The following is a 16,483-nucleotide window of genomic DNA, read 5'->3' as shown; positions in this document are numbered from 1 at the left end:
TATTGTGGGCATTTAAGCCGAATAGATTGATGAATCTTAAGTATTTTGAAGAATCGATTCATGAGCCGTCTGGGGCACTTGAGCCAAATAGATTGATGAATCTGCTCTTGCCCCAGGCAGTGCATGATCATTCGGGAGCTGGATGAGTCGACCTTAAGAATTTTGAAGAATCGATTCATGAGCCGTCTGGGGCACTTGAGCCGAATAGATTGATGAATCTGCCCTTGCCCTAGGCAGTGCATGATCATTCAGGAGCCGGATGAGACGACCTCGAAAATTTTGAAGAATCGATTCGTGAGCCGTCTGGGGCACTTGAGCCGAATAGATTGATGAATCTGCCCTTGCCCCAGGCAGTGCATGATCATTCGGGAGCCGGATGAGACGACCTTGAGAATTTTGAAGAGTCAATTCATGAGTCGTCTAGGGCACTTGAGTCGAATTGATTGACGAATCTGCCCTTGCCCCAGGCGGTGCATGATCATTCGGGCGCTGGACGATTGAGGTTTTTTCAATTAATGAGATTGCCTCGAGGGCGCTGCCTCTGTAAAGGATAAATGAACAAAGGCACAACCTTTATGAGCTTAGTAAACAGCTGACTCCAGCTCTTGGAGGAAGATTTATCGTGTGAATGTCGAACAGACTCTTCTTTAATAGCAGAGGGGAAGCGAGGACGCTAGCTGAGCTGGGTGGAGACATGAATCGAGGTGGTGGACCTTCGCGCACAGGAAGTAGGAGTTCTAGGGATCGAGAGAGGTGTCAGTCTCCTCGACGTCGAAGTAGGTCACCGAGGCAGGACAAGCAGTCGCAGGGCAGATCTCCGCAACTCCGAGTCGAGAGGGGATCTGACGCGAATCCGTGCCCATTAAGCTTTGCGGTATTTGTGGGGAATAGACCTATGACAGAGGCGGACTCGATCGTTTGAGACCCAAATGTAGCGGTCAAGTTTGCTCGACAAATTTTTCCTCCTGAGGTGCAGCAGTCAATGGTAGGTCGCCAAGACTATGACGTATTTTGAGAAGGCATTCACGGGGCAGTGAAGGGCATTTACACCGCCTATGAAATTGGCATGCGGCTGTGCGCTGCCCGTCGAGAATTGGAGAAGAAGGTGGAACGTATTCGAAGTTTGGAGGCTCGCGCGGAGGCAGCTGAGCGTGAAGACCAGAGTGGCTAAGGCACAACCTGCCGGGCAGGGAAACCCAATTGTGGAGGAAAGGGTTACCAGTCGACTCATCAGTGCTGCGCTCACCGATCGTGAGACGGCGAGTATGTTTGCAATGGAGTCCGCGATGGGGAGGGCCTATGAAAAAGGTTTTCATGAAGGCCGAAAAGTTGGAATCGAAAAGACCAAGGAGAAGCTTGCTGAAGAGGTTTACCGATGTGAGAATCGTGGATTTAGGCATGGTTGGATCAAGGCATCTCAAGCCACGGAAGCTCTTCGAGCGTCGGGCATTGATTCGGCATCTCTACCTTACCACAGTAAACATTTTCCGTTTTTCTCTTTTGAAGTCGAGAAAGTGAGGATGAGGGTGATGCCGTATAAGAATACGCATTGTAAGGTTGAATCGTAATAAAAACTATGTAACTTATTGTTGGATTGAATAGAAATGTTCTATTATAAATATTCTGTCGTAGTTCGTATTCGGTATATTCGTGTTTCATTTTATTACATGGATGTTTGAATGAATGTACAAACATTGATCGTATAGTGATACGCCGGCTTATAGGCAGGGTCGGCCCAATCGTGATGGCCGTTTTATTCTTGAATCTGGCCACTATAATTTCAAGAGGCCAAAAGCTAGTTCGTGGAGTGGCTGTGGCAAATTCCAGTCGACGCGGGGTCTAAGTGCTTGGCCGGTTGGATTGATAGCGCTGTCCCTGTCCCAGACAGTGCATGTGTTCCAAAAAGCCGTTCGGGTACCTAGGCCGTGGTGAATGTCAACTGACGTTCGTCTCTTGGGGTTTTGGCGTTAATGAAATTGCCTCGGGGTCACTGCCAGCATTTAAAAATAAATGGAATGGACTCTCCGTGCCAGTGACCTTGTTAATATAATGCCATTTGTTGCGTGGGGTTGTATAATATTTTGGATGTAAAACAGAGTTTCTTTAATCAGCCAAACTTGAACTTTGGCCGAGCTTGATGCCGCAATGGATTACAGCGGAGAATTCTCCCGTGTGGGAGGTAGGTCGTTAAGAAAGAAACGGGACGCGCGTCAGCCTCCAAGTCGTCGAAGTAGATCGCCCCGAAAGGAGACACAACGACCGTTGCCCTTACCCTTCCTTGTCTTGGATCTTGGCCTTGACATTGTCGATGGTGTCAGAGGGAGGTCTAGAGATACGCTAATTCGGGCATGGTTGGATCAAGGCATTTTGAGCCGCGGAGGCTTTCCAAACGACGTGCATTGATTTGGGGCCTCCGTTGTATCAACGTTATTAAATCCCCTTTTCTCCTTAGAAGTTAAAGATAGATATTGTAATGTTCGAACGTGGAGTGCGTCTATGTAACAACTGTTTGATCAAATAAAAAGTTTTATTTCAAACATTTACGTCTTACTTAGGATTTTTTATATGCTTAGCTAAGTACCTTATTTCGAATGTTGGCATGTTTTGTTTCGTTTTGTTTTTGCCGAAGGGTGCTTCGAATTCGGAGATACTATCTACCCTAGGGTGTTACGCGTCAGAGGCACTGCGAATTCGGAGTCTTAATCGGCCCGAAGACATCTTGCGCCGATGGGGCTCCGTGACCGGCGTTTCGATGCGGAGACTTTAATCGGCCCTAAGGTGTAATGCACCAAAAGGAGGCTCCGAATCCGGAGATTTAGTTTGGCCAATCGTGATATCCACGAAGGGTGCTCCGAATCTGGAGTCTTAGTCGGCCCTAAGGTGTCATACACCAAAGGGGGCTTCGAATCCGGAGACTTAGTTTGGCCAATCGTGATATCCACGAAGGGCGCTCTGAATCTGGAGGCTTAATCGGTCGGCCCTAAGGTGTCATGCACCAAAGGGGGCTCCGAATCCGGAGACTTTATTTGGCCAATCGTGATATCCACGAAGGGCGCTCCAAATCTGGAGGCTTAATCGGCCCTAAGGTGTCATGCACCAAAGGGGGCTCCGAATCTGGAGACTTTATTTGGCCAATCGTGATATTCACGAAGGGCGCTCCGAATCTGGAGTCTTAGTCGGCCCTAAGGTGTCATGCACCAAAGGGGGCTCCGAATCTGGAGACTTAGTTTGGCCAATCCTGATATCTACGAAGGGCGAATCCGGAGGCTTAATCAGCCCTAAGGTGTCATGCACCAAAGGGGGCGCCAAATCCGAAGACTTTATTGGGCCAATCGTGATATCCACAAAGGGCGCTCCGAATTCAGAGGCTTAATCGGCCCTAAGGTGTCATGCACCAAAAAGGGGCTTCGAATCCGGAGACTTTAATCGGCCCTAAGGTGTTATACACCAAAGGGGGCTTCGAGAAATGAATTGAGTGACGAAGAAAAATGGTTTGCATTCCAGAAGTGATATATATACAAGTATCAAAGCCCACAAGTCGGGTTAGTGATAGGGTTTTCATAAAATCTCTGCTTGTACCCATTGCGGGGAGCCACGGATTTCTTCAATGCCATGGGCTGTCGGGAAGCGCACAAGCTGATGATAAGTGCTTGGAACAACCTTCATAATATGTAACCAGGTTCGCCTCATGATGACATTATACGACGAAGGGAGCTTTACGACCAGGAATTCTACTTCGACCGTTCTGGAGCCCGCTCGAACAGGTAGTATGATCTTCCCTAATGGGTACTCAGGATTCGTATTAAAGCAGAACAATGGGTGAGGCGCCGGAGACAGATCTGACTCATTGAAGCCGAGTTTGATGAAAGTTTTGTAATACATAACCTCTGAAGTACTCCCTGGGTCTATGAGAATACGTTAAATGGTGAACCGTTTTACGTGTAATTTGATGACCAATGAATCGATGCGGGAGTCTGTTGTGCCGCTAAGATCGGAGTCATTGAAAGTAATTGTCGGAGCTTCTCTGGGCCATTCGGTCGGAATATGTTGCTTTTGGGGGATTGGATGCGATTGAATTGTGTGCACGGTTGGGGACACAGACAGGTTATAGATTATATGGATCACGCCAAGTGGAGGTGAGTCCTGCCTCAAGGCTAATGCCTGGATTGGCTTTCCCTTTCTCACATACTGTTGCAGTCGGCCATCTTGCACCAGTTCTTCTAGGTGATCCTTTAATGCGTAACAGCTCTCGGTTTCGTGGCCGTGATCTTTGTGATACTCGCCTATCCCTTCTTCGCGTGTCGGGTGGCCCAACCATTATTGATGGCCATTTGAAGAATGAAAGGTGTTGGACTTTAGTCATTATTGCAGCGATTGGTTCTGACAACTCTGTGTACTTCTTGTCGGCACGCCTCGAGCGCCTACTGTCGACTTGCAGTTGTTCTTTCGTCCGATGGGAACATTGATCGCTTGATCGGCGAGAATCCCACCTTTTGTCTCGTTTAGCGCATTGCCGTGGCTCAGGGCTCGGAGGTGGCATGGAACTTATTGGTTGAGCAATTTCAAGGGGGGCCGTTTTGTTGGACATTTGTCTGGCTTTTATTCTCAAGGCATCATCTTCCACTTTGCAATACTCTTCAACTTTCTTCATCAACGCCCAGACTGTTTTGGGGGGTCTTCTGTCCCATTTTGAAGGCGGTGATGGCCATGGAGTCGTTGCAAGCGTCGTCGACGAGGTTGAAGCACTCCTAATAGCGTGCCAAATACGCTCTGAGTGTTTTTCTTGACTGGATCTGCATAGCCCAGAGAGAGTCAGCCTGTTTCGGCTGTACCTCGTTGGTGATGAACCTGGCCCTGAAGGATTTCTGTAATTGATGGAAGCTTTTGATCGAAGCTGGCTCTAGCTTGTAATACCACCTGACAGCTAATGGCCCCAGGCTGTTGGGGAATATTCGGCACATGAGGGCTTCCTTGTCTGCATGCAATGTCATGGCCTGCTTGTAGTGACGGATATGATCAGTGGGGTTTGATTTTCCGTCGTAAAGAGTGAATGACAGAGCTTTGAACTTCTTGGGCAGGGCCGTCCTTGCGATCCGTCAGACAAAAGGATCGTGCTGGTCTTCTTCGTCTGAACTGATTCTTCTGTGCTTCTTCTTTGTATGTAGACTCTTTTCGGAGGAGCTGGAAGTTTCGGATCGTCCCTTCTTGTTGAGCTCCGTGGGTGATGAGTAGGAGTCGCTATCGGTCTCCTTTGGTCGGGCTCGAGGTCGTTGTCCACCTACCCTCGGAGGTCGTTCGGGATCTTGGCGCACGGCTTCTTTGGATTTTGCTACTTCCAGGGCCAAATCTTGACGGAGACGTTCATTTTCAGCGATCATGTTCTCCAGCCTTTGTTCATTCTAGTCACGCCTGCCATGGATGTATTTGAGTATTCCCACAAACGGCGCCAGTTGTGGGGAAAGAGGTTTGGAAGTACTCTTCAGATCCTGGGAGACGCTAGTGATCCTCACCTAGTCACCTGAAAAGATACAAATATTCCGGTCGGGGGTGCCGGAATTAGCACTCCGACGGACAAGTCAGTTCAGATCCTCAGGATAGCTTGTTTACTAAGTTAAGTGAACTCATTCTTACATACCTTTCTCAATCCATTGTTCCTGTATTTATACCTGTTCCTTTTGATCCTCGGGGCTAGGGCGTACTTTTTAATCATTGTCCTTTCTCTTATTCGGCTCTAAGGATCCACACTTATTCGGCATATGTATTGTATTCACCTTCCCATTCTCGTAGGATACAGCCGATTAATATCAGTCTTCTAAGGTACGCACCTTCTGATGTTGCCATTATTCGGCTCCCACAGACATGTACCTTGGTGATGGTTGCTTCCAGCGCCTTATCAAGCTATATGTGTGTTAATTAGTTGTCTTAATTTCTGTTTGTACATATATCTTTTCGGTATTTTTACTCTTCTAGTTAATGGTAAAGGTGCCTACTCCTACGGGCTGTGTAGGAGGGTCCTTGTTTGGACTTGTTTTCATTTTACTTTAACTGTGTTGCTGAAAATGACTTCGAATAAAAAAGACTTGCTGAAGCTGATATGCTACTCTTTCGATCGCTATACAGTGCTGTTTGGTGCTTTCTATCGAATGCTGCCCTCTTTTGGCTGTTGGTTGCTCATGTTGTACAAGAACCTTATCCTTTGCAGGACATGTTTTTTGTACAATCACTGGCTCGATTCACCGTTCTGTTTCTTCTAGTCAGCGATGAAGCTTTAGGGATGGTTTATTAGTTTTGCTAGTTTTGTGCTTGTGTTTTCGGTTTGGTTGGTGTTGTGGGGTTGAGCCTCAATGCTTCCATTGCCGTGGCTTTTTGCTTTTGTTTCTATGTTAGGGCATGGGGCATGCCCCTTGTAATCTTGTAAATCTTTGTGTTTTTTTTTTATTTCTTATTCACCCAAAAAAAAAGAAGAAGCTTAGTTTGTGTTAAACTTGGCCACTTAAGGTACTGTAGTGGCCCAAGCTAATTAGTTCCTAGAACAAAATAGAGATAGATGGAGATGGACGGAGGAAGTTAGAGAGAAACTTTCTTCTTGAGAGCTAGAAGAGAAAATTACAGGAAAAAAAAAAAAAAAAAAAGGGAGAGAAATAGGAAGAAAATCAAAGGGAATTCAAATTCATCCGTATGGACTAGAGAATTCAACACTTAGGTGATTTAGAAACATTGAATGAGGTGCTTAAGTTAAACTAATATCGTTAAGCTACGATTACTTAGAAAATTCTCTTTCCTAATGGCCAAGAAAGGTTAGTTTTGAGTTAAACTTTCCCCTTAAGCTAATGAATCATTTAGTGGCCTAAGCTAATTAGTTCCTAGAACAAAATATAGTAGGATAGAGAAGGTTAGAGAGAACCATTCTTCATGAAAGCTAGAAAAGAAAGTTAGAGAAAAGAAAGAGAGATACGATCAAAATCAAAGGGAATTCAAATTCATCATTGTTGACTTGAGAATTGAACACTTGGGTGATTTAGAACACCTTAAACAATGTGCTTAAGTTAAACTAATATCGTTAAACTCCAGTTAATCTGAAAATTCTCATTCTTAGAGGAAAAGCATGGTTATTTTGAGTTAAACTTGGCCACCTAAGCTAATGAAACAATTAGTGGCCTAAGCTAATTAGTTCCTAGAACAAAATAGGGAAGGATGGAGAAGTATGGAGAAAGTTAAAGAGAAACATTCTTCTTGAGAGCAAAAAGAGAAACTAAGGGAAAGGAAAGAGAAATAGGAAAAAAATCAAGGGGAATTGAAGTTCATCCTTTTGGAATTTAGAATTAAACACTTGGGTGTTTAAGAAAACCTTAAATAAGGTGTTTAAGTTAAACTAATATCATTACGCTACGATTACTCATAAAATTCTCGTTCCTAGTGGCTAAGCAACGCTAATTTGACTTAAACTTTGCCACGTAAACTAATGAACAATTAGTGGCCTAAGCTAATTAGTTCCCAGAACAAAATAGAGAAGGATGGAGAAGGAAGGAGAAAGTTAGAAAGAGACATTATTCATGAGACCTAGAAGAAAAAGTTAGAGAAAAGAAAGAGAAATAGGAAGAAAATCAAAGGGAATTCATGTTCATCCTTTTAGACTTGAGAATTAAACCCTTAGGTGATTTAGAAAACCTTAAATAAGTTCTTAAGTTAAAGTAATATCGCTAAGCTCCAATTAATCCGACAATTCTCGTTCTTAGAGGCTAAAGAAGGTTAGTTTGAGTTAAACTTGGCCACTTAAGCTAATGAAACAATTAGTGGTCTACGTTAATTAGTTCCTAGAACAAAATAGAGAAGGATGGAGAAGGACAGAGAAAGTTTGACATAAACTTTCTTGTTCAGAGCCAGAAGAGAAGGTACAGAAAAAATAAAAAGAAAAAAAAAGTGAGAGAAATAAGTAGAAAATCAAATGGAATTCAAATTCATCCTTGTGGACTTAAGAATTCAATACTTTTTTGGGTGAATAAGAATTCAACACTTAGGTGATTTAAGAAACCTTGAATAAGGTTTATAATTTAAACTAAAATCGTCAAGCTACAATTACACTGGGAATTATCTTTCCTAGAGGCTATTTAAGGTTAGTTTGAGTTAAACTTCCCGCTTAAGCTAATGAATTAGTTGGTGATCTAAGTGAATTAGGTCCTAGTACAAAATAGAGAAGGATGGACAATGACAGAGAAGGTTAGAGAGAAACATTCTTCATGAGAGCTAGAAGAGAAAAGAAAGAGAAATTGGAAGAAAATCAAAAGGAATTCAAATTCATCCTTTTGCACTTGAGAATTGAACACTTTAGAGGTGATTTAGAAAACCTTAAATAAGGTGCTTAAGTTAAACTAATATTGTTAAGCTACAATTAATCTAGAAATTCTCGTTCTTAGAGGCTAAAGAAGGTTAGTTTGAGTTAAACATGGCCACTTTTTTTTGGGTGAATAAAAAATTTTTTGGGTGAATATCATGGCCACTTAATTAAATCAGTTGGTGACCTAAACTAATTAGTTCTTAGAACAAAATAGAGGAGTATGGACATGGACGAAGAAGGTTAGATAGGAACATTCTTCATGAGAGCTAGATAGAAACTTTCAAATTCATCCTTGAATTTAAGCTTCCCACTTAAACTTTCTTCTTCCGTCCTAGAAGAGAAAGTTTGAGAAAAGAAAGAGAAATAGGAACTAATTGGCTTCTCATGGATCTAAACTTAGTGGGGAAAGTGTGGGTCTAAACTTAGTTCCCTGAATAAAATAGAGAAATAGGAAGAAAACTAAAAAGAATTACGTAGATATGTGGGAAGTGTGTAATTAATGTCATGCATGGTTCCAACTTCATGATCTAAGTTTGATTATGAGAATTGGGTCCATGATTTTGAGCAATTAGTTTCAAATTAGCTATATTTTCAAGTTCTAAAATGTTTTCCATGATTTTGTACCAAAAACACGAATTTTGGACCCTTGAATATCAAATTCAAACTTCAAACACAGTTTTGGAAATACTAGAATTCGGCCTGTCCGCTCGAGTTAAGAAAGTGTCACTCGAGCGTAAAAATCGAGCTCCCAGAAGTTTTGTAGAGAATTGCACGGTGGATCAAGCATCCAAAGATGTGCTCAAGCAAACCCTGTGTTACATTGCTCATTACTCGAGCGACAGAAAGCTCGCTCAAGCATAAAAATCATACAACTAGTACTTTTACAGAGTTTTACAGACCACTCAAGCGACCAAAGCTGCAATTGAGCAGAGACCCTATTTTCAACAAATTTTGACTAACTCTTTTAAGTGCGTACTTGCATCCTCGTATCATTTCAAGTATTCTTAGGCACCAATTGAACTCATATAAACATGGAATGAGTTAGAAACACATGAGGAGAATTGAAATAAAGTGAAGTGAATATTGAATGGTACTTCAATTGTGTATTTGTTATGTGTTTTGTATAGGTGGACGTCCTCGGCCTGTCTGCTCGAGCAAAGAAAGTGTCACTCGAGCGTAAAAATCGAGCTCCCAGAAGTTTTGCAGGGAATTGCACGGTGGCTCGAGCGTCCAAAGATGCGCTTAAGCGAACCCTGTGTTACATTGCTCATTACTCGAGCGACAGAAAGCTCGCTCAAGCATAAAAATCATGCAACCAGTACTTTTACAGAGTTTTGCAGACCACTCAAGCGACCAAAGCTGCAGTCGAGCGGAGACCCTATTTTCAGCAAATTTTGACTAACTCTTTTAAGTGCCTACTTGCATCCTCGTGTCATTTCAAGTATTCTTAGGCCCCAATTGAACTCATATAAACATGGAATGAGTTAGAAACACATGAGGAGAATTGAAATAATGCGAAGTGGATATCGAATGGTACTTCAATTGTGTATTTGTTATGTGTTTTGTATAGGTGGACGTCCGAGGCCTTGTGACAATATAACCCACTGTGAGTAATAACTTTATAAAGATATGTTCAAGTTATATTTATTTCCAAAAATGTTATTGTTATTGAAAATGATATATGAATGATTGAATGGTCTATTGAAGTACTAATTGTTACTAATGAATGAAGTTCATCTGTGCTTACTCATCTAAGATCTGGGCTGCTATTTAGAATAAGTGTAATGTTAGTTGGCCTAACCTTACCTGGTTAGAGTATGTTGATTTTGCTGTTAAATCTACCAGAGGTAGATCCTTGAAGTCTGCTATTATGAAGCTGTCCTTTCTGTGTACTGTGTATCATATCTGGATAGAGAGAAATGGTAGAGTTTTTAACAAGGCCAATGTTCCTGCTGAGGTTGTCACTAAACATATTATCCAAATGGTGAGAGGTAGGATCATTTCTATGAATAATGTGATGAAATCTACAGGTGATAGCTGGAACTTGTCACAATGGAACCTGCCATCAACAATTATGAAATTGCCCCAACATTCAACTGCTGGGAGAAGTATGAGGGAAGTTAGTGCTCCTATATTGAGGGTGGAGTGATGGTAGCATAAACTGAGAGTTTCCTTAATGGTTGTTCTTTTGCAGGATTTGAAGTTTGTCATATACTTGATGTTGATATATCTTTGGACTAATGCGGGCAAGTTTCTTTGTGGGTCGAGTGATGTGAGCCAATACATGATTTACTATATCTCTTTTAATGTTTGTGAGCATTACCAAAAATGGTTTTTAATGTTTCTTTATACATGCTATCTCTTTTTTCTTTTGCAGGATATGGATGCATTCAAACTTCTGTTACTAGTTTAGATTGTGTCTAATCTTGTGAGTTGTGGGTTAAGTGATGTGAGACACTATATGGAGAGGAGAGACAAATTTGTTTGTGGGTTGAGTATTGTGAGAGGAGAGACACTATATAATGTTTGTTCTTTTTCTACTCCTAATTGATATAATATACAGTCTTAGTTTTTATATCTGGCTGGATATTGTTCAGGTTTACCTTACCAAGTACAGGTGGAGAGGTCGTGGCTGCAATCTGCGCCCTTCCAGGAGACTTAACATTGCTTTGTTCATTTCTTCAGCGATGGCAGCAAACTGCGCCTTGCCAAATTATCTGCGAGTGATTACTAGGAATCTTAATTACTATTTGTACATAACTTTTGCAATACTTTTTGTTAACCTCCGTGTATTATAAATTCTACAACACCTACGGTCAATGTAAGGGGTTTAACAGTAGTTGGTTTTTGTTAGCTTGGAACACCCACATGATGAATACTTTTTATATACACTATGTGGCTGTTGGGACAGATGTTAAATTCTTTAAGTCTTCCCATACCGTTATTGGTGGCAAATTCTTTATGACTTCACATGTAAAAAACAAGCTCCTATCCTCCTCGGGACATGGTTCTTAGACAACTCATGGGCATTATGGTTCACTGGGTAGTTGATTGATCTGGTTCTCTTTTTGTGTGGTTATTGCGTTTGTTTTGTGGTGGCTGTTGTTAGGTCTTGGGGTATGCCCCTTGTAATCTTGTAATCTTGTAAAAAAAAATGAAGTTCATCTTTGAAAGTATATTTGTGGCATCCTTTAGTGAGGCCCTCGCCTGGGGGATATAATACCAAGGCCCACTGTTTAATAGGTCCTTGTTTGCCTAGGGAATATAATATCATGGCCCATTGACCCTTGCATGAGGGAAATTAATGCCATGGCCCATTGATAAAGAGGCCCTTGCCTGGGGAAAATAAATACCATGGCCCATTGACCCTCTCCCGAGGGAAATAATACCATCGCCCATTGGATAATTAAAACACAGGGATCTCTGATGTTAGACCTTCATGGTCACATTTAATGACCCTTGTGGTCCTATTGTTATTAAGCATTGTTAATTTATTGGATGTGCCACATGATTTGAATGAAATGGTTATTGATGTCTAGAATTGTGAAATTGATATTTGTAATGTTATCGAACTTCATTCATATAACCTCTTTATTCTGTTCTTATTCATTGGGCATTAGCTCACTATTTATGTTTATATATATGTTGGTGATCAAGTTGAGCATCAAGGTTAGAGATTGCCTCGGAGTCACCCAGTGGTCAGCCTTTTGTGGGGCTCCCGAGAAGGAGCCAACTTGGACACGCGTGGAGCCAAGCAAAGTCTAAACCCCTTTTTGTTATGAACTTTATGAACTCTTGGTTGATTTTTGGTATAGGGGTTTTTGTGTATATATGACTTGAAAAGTCGAAATTGTGGGTTGAATGTTGTTTTAGAACTTCTGTGATGCATGCACTTACTTATAGAATGGTTGTACAACTTTAATGCAAAGTCTTTTCATATATGCACAGCTCAATGGACTACTTCTATGTTTTAACTTACTTCCACCAAGCTCGTAATTTTATAATAAATGGATTTCATTAATAGAGGCCACAGGTAATCTCGATGATTATTGGCCAACCATGACACCAAACCTTTAGGGGCAGATTTGGGTCATGACAATAAGGACTTCATTTAAGGTTTTCTAAATCACCTAAGTGTTATATTCTCAAGTATAAAAGGTGAATGCATATTCCTTTTGATTGTCTTCCTATTTCTCTTTCCTTTTCTCTAACTTTCTCTTTTAGCACTCAGGAAGAAAGTTTCTCTCAAACTTTCTCCGTCTTTCTCCATCCTTCTCTATTTTGTTCTAGGAACTAATTAGCTTAGACCACAAATTGTTTCATTAGCTTAAGTGGCCAATTTTTTTTTTTAGGGGTGAGTAAGTCATAAAACAAAGACAATAAAATGTACAAGTTTACAAGAGGCATACCCCAGGCATGCCCTACAGCAAATAATTAAACTACTACAAATAACAACAAAAGCTACCGCGGCTCCCCCAAAGAAAATGGGGGAGATATATAAACCAACCCCACAAAAGTTAGAGGACAACAGAAAATACAAAATGAACCCAACTTTGCCCATATATCTTTTTTGTCCCCAAGTAACCCTTCCATAAAAAATAATAGAAGAGAACTTGGGGTGGATATATGGGCAGGGATACAAGTAAACATCACAAGCTTATAAAACTTAACAACCATACTCTCAAAACAAAAGTAACTAAACTAAACCCCCAACAAGACCAATCGAAAAATGATAACCATCCCCACTTGCTCCCAGTCTCTACTTCGGATGAAAACATGGAATCTAATAAGCATCTCGTTCTTCACAGCCGTGATATCCTAACCACTCAACCAAAGCCATGACGAAGGAAAATCACATCCCATGAAAGATCCTGGTGGAGTCCTATGAAGCCTGCGCAGTCAGTCACCATAATCAATGGTCTTGGAAAGTATAATGAAAACCAAAAACCACCACAACAACAGACATAGTCGACATCGATCCCATCATGAGAATAACACCACATCCCCCAGTCCCTTCCTAAGCTGATCACAAGCCTCAATCCCCACGGCAGTGTCCCCTTCACTCCGTGTCAGGAGTGGCTAAAGATCAATCAGGATGGGTCACGTGAAGACAAGAGGTAACTAGAAAACTAGTAGGCCGCTCATCCCCCAGTCCCTAACTCAGTTAGCCATCGAACCACAATTCCCCATAGCAGCGACTCCTCAATCACTCTTGGCGGAGATGGCTCAACACCAATGTCATATAGGGTCACATGAAGATTTTTTTTTTTAGGTGAATAAGACATAAATAAAATAGAAGAATAAACAAGATTACAAGGGGCATGCCCCAAGCTCTACAAAGCTATACACGAGAGAAAACAAAGCAAAACAGCTAAGAAAAGCACAACTAAAACCTAGGCGCATGTTGTTCAAAAACTATATCAAGGAGAAATAGCAATTGAACAATAGTGGGGAAGCTAACTAAAAAACTAATAATGAAAAAAAGTAATATCTATGAGTAACCCATCCAAAAACACCAAACACCAATAATGAAAATAAAAACCAAAGTAACCCATCCAGAAAATCCCCGAAATCTGAACCAGCATAGTCTTGAAGCACAACCTACACGAGTGTAACAACATTCCTAAATTGCGTTGGAGGAGAAGCCAACATTCTGATGTATGCGTCATAATAGTTATGAGTAACAAAATATACATCCCACTAGAGTAGGCAAAATAAGTATGTAGTTATAGTAGGTGTAGAACAAAAATAAAATAAAACACAGCTTTTGAAATATCCGGAAGGCGCATTCAGCAGCCATTCCCATAGACCCTTTCCTCACTCTTGCCAACTTAGAAATTTCCATTGGCAGCTTGAAATAACAGTCCCTGGTTGAACATTGTTGACATGCATGTCCTAGACAATATAAAAGGACCAGCCAGGAAAGCATAAAATGATAGAAACCATTAGAGAGCTGAACTCATCCAAGCCATCCGTAATCATACGAACAGTGTTAACATCACCTTTACTGAAAATCATAAGATCATCAGCAAAGCAAAGATTAACAATTCTAGTTTTCTCACATCTCCAATGAAATCTGAAGAGAGGATGCTTGGATTTTTCATCTAAAATGCTAGCAAGGACCTTCAATACCAGAACAAAAAGGTAAGGAGACATAGGATCTCCTTGCCTAAGATCTTTAGCCCCTTTAAAGTAGCCATGAAGGCTGCCACTAATACAAATGGAAAAAGAAGGACTAGTCATACATGCTTTAATCCAGGAGATCATAGTATGGGGAAAGCCCATCGCATTGAGAATATCAATGATGAACTCTCATCTAACAGTATCATAAGCTTTCATGATATCAACTTTCATAGCAGACTTAGGAACATGCGAGTTCTTATGATAACCTCTCATAATCTCTTGAGACAGAAAAATATTGTCAGAGATTCTTCTCCCATGCACAAAAGCAGATTGAATAGGATCGATAAGATCAGGGAAGCTTTAATTCTGTTAGCAATAATCTTGGCAATGCACTTATAGATTGTATTGCAACAGGAGATAGGTCTATAGTCCCCCACTTTTACCGGGTTAGGAACCTTAGGAATGAGAGCAATGGTAGTATTCTTGATTTCAGAAAGGAGCTTCCCAGATTCAAAAAAGGCTCTTATGGCTTGGGTAACATCTTTACCAACAATTTTCCAAGCACTCTTAAAGAAACCAGCTGAAAACCCATCAGGGCCAGGGGCCTTGTTAGCTTTTAATGACCAGAAAGCATCCTTAATCTCCTTATCAGAAACAGGACTAGCAAGTTTGATAGCTTGATCAGTAGTGACTCTAGAATGGATAAGAGTATGAATTCTACCAGAACCTCTATATTGTTCCTGAGAAGGAGTACCAAAAAGTTTGGAAAAATAATTGATAAATGCATCATGAACTTCCTCAGGTTTGGACAAAACCCTGCCATCCTCCATCTCAACATTAAGAATTTTACCCCTATTGATGTTACTCTTAACAGACCTAAAGAAAAAACTATTGTTCCTGTCCCCCAGGCTAGGCCATTGGACCCTAGGCTTCTGGTGGGCCAGACTCTCCTCAACAGCACTAAGATCCACATACTTTTTAAGGAGACTCCTTTCAAGGATTTGAAAAGAGCTATTACTGGGATCCTTGTCTAATTTCCACTGGATGGAATCCAACTCAGTTTTGGTAGCCAAGACTCTAGTAGAAATATCACTAAAATCCTTTTTGTTCATGGATTTAAGGATAGGTTTCAAACTACAGAGTTTTTGGCAAACTCTAAACATGGGGACACCAATAATGTACTGATTCCAATCCTGAGCAGCTTTAGGAAGGAAGTCCTCGTGTTTGGCCCAAAAATCAAAATATTTAAAAGGTCTTTTTGAAAGAGGAAGCCTTACTAGAAATAGTAACAACAACAGGGAAGTGGTCTGAAATACTAGAGAGGAGAAACATAGCAGTAGAAGCAGGGAATTGGTCAATCCATGATTCATTGACCAAAACTCTATCAATTTTAGTGGCTATGTAATCACCCCTGGTCCTTTTGTTACCCCAAGTAAACTGACACCCACCACAAGATAAGTCAACAAGCTCAGCATTCAGAATGTAAGAGTTAAAAACCTCTTTCTCACTGTTCCAATGAAGAGACCCCCCAAATTTTTCATAATTGTATCTAATAGCATTGAAATCCCCTAGAAAAGTTAAAGGGGTGGCAAGGCTTAAGAGAGATAACCTAAACATATAGTCAAAAAACTCTTTCCTCAAAACATGTCTATTCTCAGCATAGACAAAACAGGTATTGAAAACCTTGGCCTGAGATAAATCAGTTATTTCACAGAGAATATACTGATCTGAAAAATTGACCAGTGTGACATTACAAAAAGCTGGATCCCAAAACACCCAAATCCTACCAGTTTTATTAGGTTGAGAGTTTGTCAAAAAAGACCAATTACTTATACAAGATGAGAAAATTTGATTTTCATTAATAGCTTTTATTTTGGTCTCCAAAATACCCATGACCTTAATATCTTCCTTAACCAAAAAATTTCTCATTTCTTTTTGTCTAGAGGGGTCATTAAACCCTCTAATATTCCAAGAAGCAATTTTAAAAGACATAGGGAAACAAAAAAAAAAAAAAAAAAAACTCTC

This window comes from Camellia sinensis, unplaced genomic scaffold (assembly GCF_055761805.1).
Source record: "Camellia sinensis isolate YWXY unplaced genomic scaffold, ASM5576180v1 Unanchor3, whole genome shotgun sequence".
In the NCBI taxonomy this organism is placed as follows: domain Eukaryota; kingdom Viridiplantae; phylum Streptophyta; class Magnoliopsida; order Ericales; family Theaceae; genus Camellia; species Camellia sinensis.
The sequence above is the reverse complement of the archived record's forward strand: the minus strand, read 5'-3'. Positions refer to the sequence as shown.